Source organism: Triticum aestivum, chromosome 3B, assembly GCF_018294505.1.
Source record: "Triticum aestivum cultivar Chinese Spring chromosome 3B, IWGSC CS RefSeq v2.1, whole genome shotgun sequence".
Classification (NCBI taxonomy): Eukaryota; Viridiplantae; Streptophyta; class Magnoliopsida; order Poales; family Poaceae; genus Triticum; species Triticum aestivum.
The window spans coordinates 535018956-535028013 of record NC_057801.1 but is presented as its reverse complement, the minus strand read 5'-3'; positions in this window follow the sequence as shown (position 1 = coordinate 535028013).

Below are 9058 nucleotides of genomic sequence, written 5' to 3'. Positions count from 1 at the left end.
GTCCGAGGTGTTGGATCCGGTTTGCTCCTAGAAAAGAAAGTAAGGAAAGGAGTAAATTCTTGAGCCCAAAAAGAAAACGAGTTAAGAAGGAAAAGAATTCTGCTCTTATCTGAGCGCAAGAAAGGGGGGAAATCTGCACGGTGAACCTCGTGCAATAAAGGTCCTGAGTAAATGAATTACAAGCATGTGCAACGTGGGTCTAAAGTTTTTTTCTTCTCGATTTCCCACCTTCTTAAATTTGACCGCGATAGCTACAACATGGCATGCTAAGAGTGTAATGACCAATCTCACTACCTTGAGAGCGGTCATGTTTATCGTAAAATAGATATATACATGTCACCACCTTCGACATGATACATACATACAAAGATAAAAAATGGCAACACGAATGGCCCACTGGAGATGTGCGAGAGGCTATTTCTCCCGTTGCAACGCACGGACATTTTTGCTCGTAATAAATAAAAAATCCAAAACAAACCTAGCATGTAGATAGCAGTGCGTGAAAAGCATTGTTGATTTGTAGTCTGTATGAAAAAAAAACTAGAATCGGAGCAAGAAAATAAATCATTTCTAGTTTTTTTACACAAAATCATTTTTTGGTTGTGAAAAGGACCTTGGGTTTTTGCACAACAACATAATAAGGCGATTTTTTTCTGAAAATTTGGAACTTAAATACAATAATGAGTCATCTAATGCGATTTTTTTGGAACTGTTTGGAAGAGTGAAATGTATTTCTTTTTCTCTGATAAGGGAGCAACCCCTCCCCAACTCACTTAGGCTTTACCAGTGTCGTATTTCCCCCTCTTCCTACAAGTCCAAATCAACCCATCCAAAACAATTCTTCTGTTTCAACATACCAAGAGTTTGAAACACAGGACGATCATCACAGAATAATTATGTGAATCAACATATAAGGATAAGAAAACCGAATCTAGTAATCTTGGCCATCAAAACCTTGAATCTACCATGTAGTTGCATTTTAACTAAACGGAACATAGTGATGTACATGGAGCCAACGATATCAGATTTGTTTAGATAATGCAAGAGGATATCTCCCTCGTAAGTGTTGATCTAATTTTCAGCACAAACTGCTAAGTGCTAACATTCACCTGTAAGTCTTGAAATACATATTTCAGAGAGAAATTTATCAATTGCCCTTTAAGGCTAGACATTAGTTGCTAAAGGTGCACATGACCTCATGAGTTTCTAACTGGGTGTTTGCTCGTTGACAATGCAATAGTGATTCGCTTTACTTAACCAACTTTGTGTTGAAATATATAGCATAATCTCTCTCTCTCTCTCTCTCTCTCTCTCTCTCACACACACACACACACACACACACACACAGAGCGCTTAAGCATTGTCTGAATGATCGGTGCTCACAGTACAATATGGTATTAGAACCAATATGTGTCGAATTCAAAGCCGTGCAATTAGTTCAACACTACTATTTTTCGGGGAGAATATTTAGCTAGTTGTGATATGATTATTAACTTCTATGAGTTTTTATTATCCATTGGATGTGATTAAGACAGTTGATGTGTTATATATGGGAAGGTAACCTTATAATTCGCTACATGACTAATAGCATTTTGGTCACGACTAATATGAGTAATACAAGTTTGATGGGACTTCAGTAGCATCTTGATTCCTCTATCACAGTCATATGTGCGGAGAGATCAAGAAACAACTTTCACGTACTCTCTGTTTTTATTTACTCAACATATTAACTTTGTCTTTAGTAAAACTTTGTAAACTCTAACATTTTCCTATTAATATCTATAGTATCAAATGAATACCATTAGATTAATCATCGAATATATTTCCACAAATATATATACTTGTTACTGTAAATGTCCATTCTCTGTTCTATAAACTCGGTCAATTTGTAAAGTTTGACTTGGAATAGAGCTAATATGCAGAGTAAAAAATGTTAGAATATGTTGTGTAGAGATAGAAGAGTAGTTGAGCAGTTTAAATCTTTGTAATCTTATCTCCTCTTATCTCTACTCCTGCTAAACCTCCTGTACCGAACCGTGGTCGATCTCCTCTTCTCCTGGTCGATCTGTACCTTGTAAGCCACGGCATGATCTCTATATAATATAATGCGGCCCAGACGAAGGGTTCTACGCTTCCCAATTCTTCTCACATGGTAACAGAGCCTCTCCCTCTATAGATCAGGAACAGATCGCATCTAGCTACCGCATCGACCGAGCAGCATGTCCACCACCACCGCCGCCATGATGGCCAGCACCGTGGGCACGCTCACCACATCATCATCATCCGCTTTTGCCTCCTCCTCCTCCACCTCCACCAACACCTTCCTGCTCGGATCGCCACCTCAAGAGAAACTTACGAGGGGAAATTTCCTTCTCTGGAAAGCCATAGTGCTGCCCCAGATCAAGGGGGCCCAGATGGAACACCACCTCAACCCGGAGAGCCCGCCACCGCCGGCCACGCTCACCATCACCAAGGACGGGATAGACACACAGGTAGTCAACTTCACTCGATCCCTCTGGTATGCACAGCAGTAGCATCTCCAAGGATTCTTGATGGGATCCCTATCCCGCGAGATCCTCGCCCAGGTCGCTACGCTCTCCACGCCGGCCGAAGTATGGACGGCGATCCATGCTATGTTTGCTGCCCAAAGCCAAGCTCAAGCAATCAACACGCGTATTGAGCTCACAAATCTTCAAAAAGGTAACATGTCTATGGAAGAATACCTTGGCAAAATTAGAAGTCTTACCGATGAGGTCGCCTGCACTGCCACCGCGCTCTCTGATCCGGAGATCGTGTCCAAGACTCTTGCCGGCCTCGACATGGACTATAATCCTGTGGTCTCCGCCCTCGCTGCTCGGGTGGAACCGATCACCGTATAGGAGCTGTACAGTCAGCTCCTCAGCTTCGACGCCCACCTCAGCCTTCTTCACGGTGCCAACATCCGCCAGTCGTCTGCCAACTCCGTCTCTTGTGGACGCAGTCGTGGGCGCGGTCACTAGGGGTAACGCAGCGGCGGACGCGGGCGCAGCACCGCCGACTACTCCAACAACGGCAGTGCTGGCTACACCAACACCGGCGGCAACGACGACAGCAACTACAACAACAGGGCCGGGGGTGGTGGCTTCCACAACAACAACAGCCGCCGTCCTCCTCCTTCTTCCCGAGCACGTCCTCGCTGCCAACTCTGCAAGAAGCCGGGCCATGAGGTAATGGACTGCTGGCATCGCTATGACGAGAACTTCGTCCCCGATGCTAAGCATGTTGCTGCGGCCATGCATGAACATGGAGGAGAAGCGGTGTGGTACGTGGATTCTGGTGCCACGGATCACGTCACAAGCGAGTTAGAACAACTTGCTCTTCGTGAACAGTACCACGGCGACGATCAAATTCACACCGCAAGCGGTGGAGGTATGAATATTCAACACATTGGTCAAGCCCTTATTAATTCCCCTACACTTAAACGTGATCTAGTTCTCAAAGATGTCCTTCATGTGCCTCAAGCTGATAAAAATCTTGCATCCATGTCTCGTTTAGCTCATGACAATAATGTCTTCTTTGAAACTCACCCTCGTTACTTTTTTATCAAGGATCGGGCAACGAGGGAACTCCTTCATCATGGTAGATGCATTGGAGGTCTCTACCCCATCACATCCGTAGCACTTAGTCGCAAGCGTCGTCAAGTTTTCTCCGTCATCAAGCTCTCTTTGGCAAGGTGGCATCAAAGATTAGGACATCCATGTTCGATCATTGTTAAACAAGTAGTCAATAAAGGCAACCTCTTGTTGTCACATAGTTCAAATAGCGAGTCTGTCTATGAAGCTTGTCAATATGCCAAGAGTCACCAACTACCTTATCCCAAGTCGAATAGTGTATCTCATGCTCCTTTAGAACTTATTTTCAGTGATGTGTGGGGACATGCAAGAGATTCTTTTGGTAGAAAGAAATACTATGTCAGTTTCATTGATGATTATAGCAAATTTACATGGCTTTATTTGCTTAAGTACAAATCTGAGGTTTTCTCTGTATTCCAAGAGTTTCAAAAATTTGTTGAACGTCACTTTGATTGAAATTTTTTGACAATCCAAAGTGACTGGGGAGGGGAGTATGAAAAACTCAACTCTTTCTTCCGTAGTATAGGCATTGAACATCATGTTTCTTGTCCTCATGCTCACCAATAGAACGGCTGCGCTGAGCGGAAACACCGTCACATTGTTGAAGTTGGTTTATCTCTTCGTGCTCATGCATCTATGCCTCTCAAATATTGGGACGAAGCGTTTATCACTGCCACCTATCTTATAAACCGTCTTCCTAGCAAAGTTATTGGCAATATCACTCCATCAGAGCGTCTCTATCATCAAACACCCGACTACAATTTTCTCAAAATATTTGGGTGTGCCTGCTATCCCAACCTACGTCCATACAATCGTCATAAACTTGAGTTTCGTTCTACTCAATGCGTCTTTATTGGCTATAGTAATCTTCACAAATGTTATAAATGCCTAGAAGTTTCAACTGGACGAATCTATATTTCTAGGGATGTTGTGTTTGATGAGACTCTTTTTCCTTTTGCCAAACTTCGTCCAAACGCCGGAGCCCTACTTCGTGCTGAGATAGAACTTCTTTCTGATCACGGGGTGAATTACATAAGGCTGATCATGTGCAAAATTCCACTCAAAACGGTGGTTCTAATGATATTTGTGCAAAAACAGGCTGTGATTTTATGTGTCCAGAACAGGACGAACTTGGCACAGAGCACGAGGCTGATTTCCCTGGCAGCAGCGACAGCAGCGGCGCGTGATCCCATGCTGATCCGCGCATCAGGACTGCGCCTGGTCCTCGGCCCGAGCTGGATTCGCATGCAGCCAATCAGGTGGCCTCCAACTCTCCCGCGGTGGATGTGGCCGACAGGCTACGCCTGGTGGACCCCGCCAGCCCACGCGCCTGCCCCCGCACGGGGGAAACCGCGTCTCCACGTGGCGCACTGGACGACGGGAGCCCGCGCCTCGATCCAGCCGACGAGAGTGACGCGCCGATGCAGCGTGGATCCTCCTCGGATCTTGCGCCTTCCTCGGATCAGGAGCCTGATCAGGAGCCGGGATCTTCTGCGCCATCTTATGCGCCTCTGTCTGTCACAGGATCTCCTACGCCAATTCCTGAACCGGGATTTTCTGCGCCCGCGCCCGCATCACCAGCACTTCTGCGCCGGCACACCAGATCCCAGGCAGGTATTATCAAGAAAAAGGAATACACCGATGGCACGGTCAGGTATGACAAAGTTAAGCGTGCGTTTCTCAGTCATATTGGAGAACCAACCTGTTTGCATGATGCTCTTACACATAAAGATTGGAAAGACGCTATGGATCATGAATATGATGCACTCATGAAAAATAAAACATGGCATTTAGTACCACCAAGGCAGGGTCATAATGTCATAGATTGTAAGTGGGTATATAAGATAAAGAGAAAATCTGATGGGAGCATAGACAGGTACAAAGCTAGACTAGTTGCCAAAGGTTTCAAACAGAGATTTGATATTGATTATGAAGATACTTTTAGTCCTGTTATTAAGTCAGCTACCATTCAACTTGTACTGTCTATTGTTGTTTCCAGAGGTTGGAGTCTACGTCAGCTAGATGTTCAGAACACATTTCTTCATGGTGTTCTTGAGGAAGAAGTGTTCATGCGGCAACCACCAGGATATGAGGATAAAAGTGCACCACACTATGTCTGTAAGTTGGACAAGGCTATATATGGTTTAAAACAAGCCCCAAGAGCTTGGTATTCCAGGTTAAACATGCAATTACAACAACTTGGATTTACACCATCTAAAGCAGATACTTCGTTGTTCTTTTATCATAAGGATAAGATCACTATTTTTGTGCTTGTTTATGTTGATGATATAATTGTTGCCAGTTCAAGTGCACATGCTACAACCTGTTTGCTTAAGGATTTGAAGTTGGAATTTGCTCTGAAAGACTTAGGTGATCTTCATTATTTTCTTGGCATAGAAGTTAAACAGATAAAGGATGGTATACTTCTTACACAAGAAAAATACACCAATGATATACTCAAGAGAGTAGGGTTGGAACATTGCAAACCTGTGAGTACACCAATTTCAACTTCAGAAAAACTTACAATTAATAGTGGAGAAGCACTTGGATCAGATGATGCAACAAAATATAGAAGTGTTGTTGGTGCTTTACAGTATTTGACACTTACTCGTCCTGATATATCTTACTCTGTCAATAAAGTTTGTCAATATTTGCATGCACCTAGAACAACACACTGGACTGCAGTAAAAAGGATTTTAAGGTATCTCAAATATTCAACAGGTCTTGGACTTCAGATTATCAAGTCCATGTCTTTGCTTGTTACTGCCTATTCTGATGCAGACTGGGCAGGATGTGCTGATGACAGAAGGTCCACAGGTGGTTTTGCTATGTTTCTGGAAACACATCTTATATCATGGAGTGCAAGAAAACAGGCCACTGTTTCTAGATCTAGTACAGAAGCTGAGTATAAAGCTTTGGCTAATGCTACAACTGAGGTGATGTGGATACAGACTTTGTTATATGAGCTTGGGATCAAGACTCCACAAGCTGCGAGGTTATGGTGTGATAATATTGGAGCAACCTATCTCTCAGCTAATCCTGTTTTTCATGCACGAACTAAACATATTGAAGTTGATTTTCACTTTGTCAGAGAAAGAGTAGCTCGCAAGCTACTTGATATTTGATTCATACCAACTGGTGATCAACTTGCTGATGGCTTCACAAAACCTCTTACTACAGGAAGGTTGAATGACTTCAAGAACAATCTTAACCTTGGTAAAGTTCACTCGGTTCAGATTGAGGGGGAATGTTAGAATATGTTGTGTAGAGATAGGAGAGTAGTTGAGCAGTTTAAATCTTTGTAATCTTATCTCCTCTTATCTCTACTCCTGCTAAACCTCCTGTACCGAACCGTGGTCGATCTTCTCTTCTCCTGGTCGATCTGTACCTTGTAAGCCACGGCATGATCTCTATGTAATATAATGCAGCCCAGACGAAGGGTTCTACGCTTCCCAATTCTTCTCACAAAAAAGACAGGGAGTAAACCTAGCTAGCTATAGTGTTATCCTCGACATAGCGGGATAATCCTGACAAACTTATTGGGCTGGACGAAAGTGCACGGTTTACAACATTATACATGAATAGGTTACTTATTCCTTTTTAGGGAAAGTAGGTTATTCGAAGCTCTTCCTTAAGACAATGGTTTTGTGATAATTTTGATTATGTAATTTTGTGTATTTTAATCAAATATAATACAACCTAATTAAGAACGACACAATTTGTGCTGCTATAAATTATGCAACTCTGCAATTGTGCATTGAGGACGTATGTGTGATGCTACATTACATCATGATCATTCAACTAACACGGTGTCGTTTCATTTCCGAGATAGACTTTCACCCAACTTTATATATATATATATATAATCCATGTAGTCGAATAATACCAGATGATGATGAAATCCTCATACAAGCAGGTCAAGAGAAAAATAAAACATCATCCAAACGAGTCGCATAAGTGATACAAACCCCGAAGCATGAAAACACGAGAGCCACATCTAACAAGAGACAACCCTAACCACTCGAACACATCAAGTCATCTCTGGAAAAGGCACACATGCCGTTGAGACTGCCCCTCGCTCTAGGCCATGGAGCGTCGCTCCCGTCGTTTCAAGTATGTTGAGGCGCTTATCTTCTTAAGACCTATCACTCTATCAGCCGTTCATTATATGCGCCATGTACAAGGCTAGCCTATTTTTGAGCCGCCCTGATCTTGGCTAATACATTTCCTGGTAGTGTCTCATACATCCATATCTTAATAAATCTAAGACAAGAATTTTAGGACGGAATGAGTATTATACTTAGTACTCTACAAGGTCGACGGACATAAGCTAAAGAACTGCTAATAGTACAAGACTCCTAGTAGTACCAAAAGTACAAGGTGCACCGTACACACCAGGTTTTAGAGCTTTGACCTGGTACGTGCTTTGATCATGCGTATTTTGACAGAAAATAAAATACTAATCACGACAATTCTACTTCCATAGATTCTCTTATCTATTGGAAACTAACAGATTACTACATCATCTAATGTAGTATGTGTTAGTCCCTTTCTTGAAAAGGACGCGGCAATGGTGTGTTCATGTCAGCTACAACATCTACACATGTAGAGAACTAACTTATGATTGGATTCTTTGGTGTGATCTTGATATTACCCTGCATGCCAAGCCTATCGGACAGTTCTTACATGTCAAGTGCATACAATCAACTGAACCCAGCATACCAAAAAAGCCTCTTGCTGCTCCAACTCTAAAAAACTTTCATGTATCCTCGACATTTGATTCTCTAAAAGTACTCCGGTTCAAACACCTTCATTATGACAGCGACAAATCTCACCATTTGGTCAACGCATGTGCTCTATCCCATCCAGGCATACTCATTAATGGCATTTGCAACTGTACCATACGCAAGCATCCATGAGAGAATAATGGTGCTCCGGTGCAATCCTTTCTCAGTGTGAAGTAAGGATCATATTCCTTTACACCCTCGGTTATACGGAATAACAAATGCTTGCAGTACTTTAACGACGCTGAAAGAAGCCCTCATGATATACCTGGTTGGCTTTGATGTAGTCATGGCAGACATATTAGCTTTTGGGTCTGTCTAGAACTCAGTCGACCAACTTAAATATCCGGGTCCGTCAGAAGGGATAAGCTTCTGACATTATTGCATCATTTGTTAAGGATATGGACTCTTATTATGAATCTTCAATCTTTACCACATAGAAGATTCATAGTCAGAGTCTATCTCTTTCATAGGGAACATTGGTGTCGGTTCTTTTTTGAATCACAATGTGTCTATGCATCAAAATAAAATAAAAATCTACTGTCATTGTAGTAGAGGTATCAACGTATATGATCGAGACAAACTTGACACTCGATGAAAATCATCAGTCAATGCATCAGTCAATGAAATGCAATCTAGTGTCAAATTTATCTCGATCACACA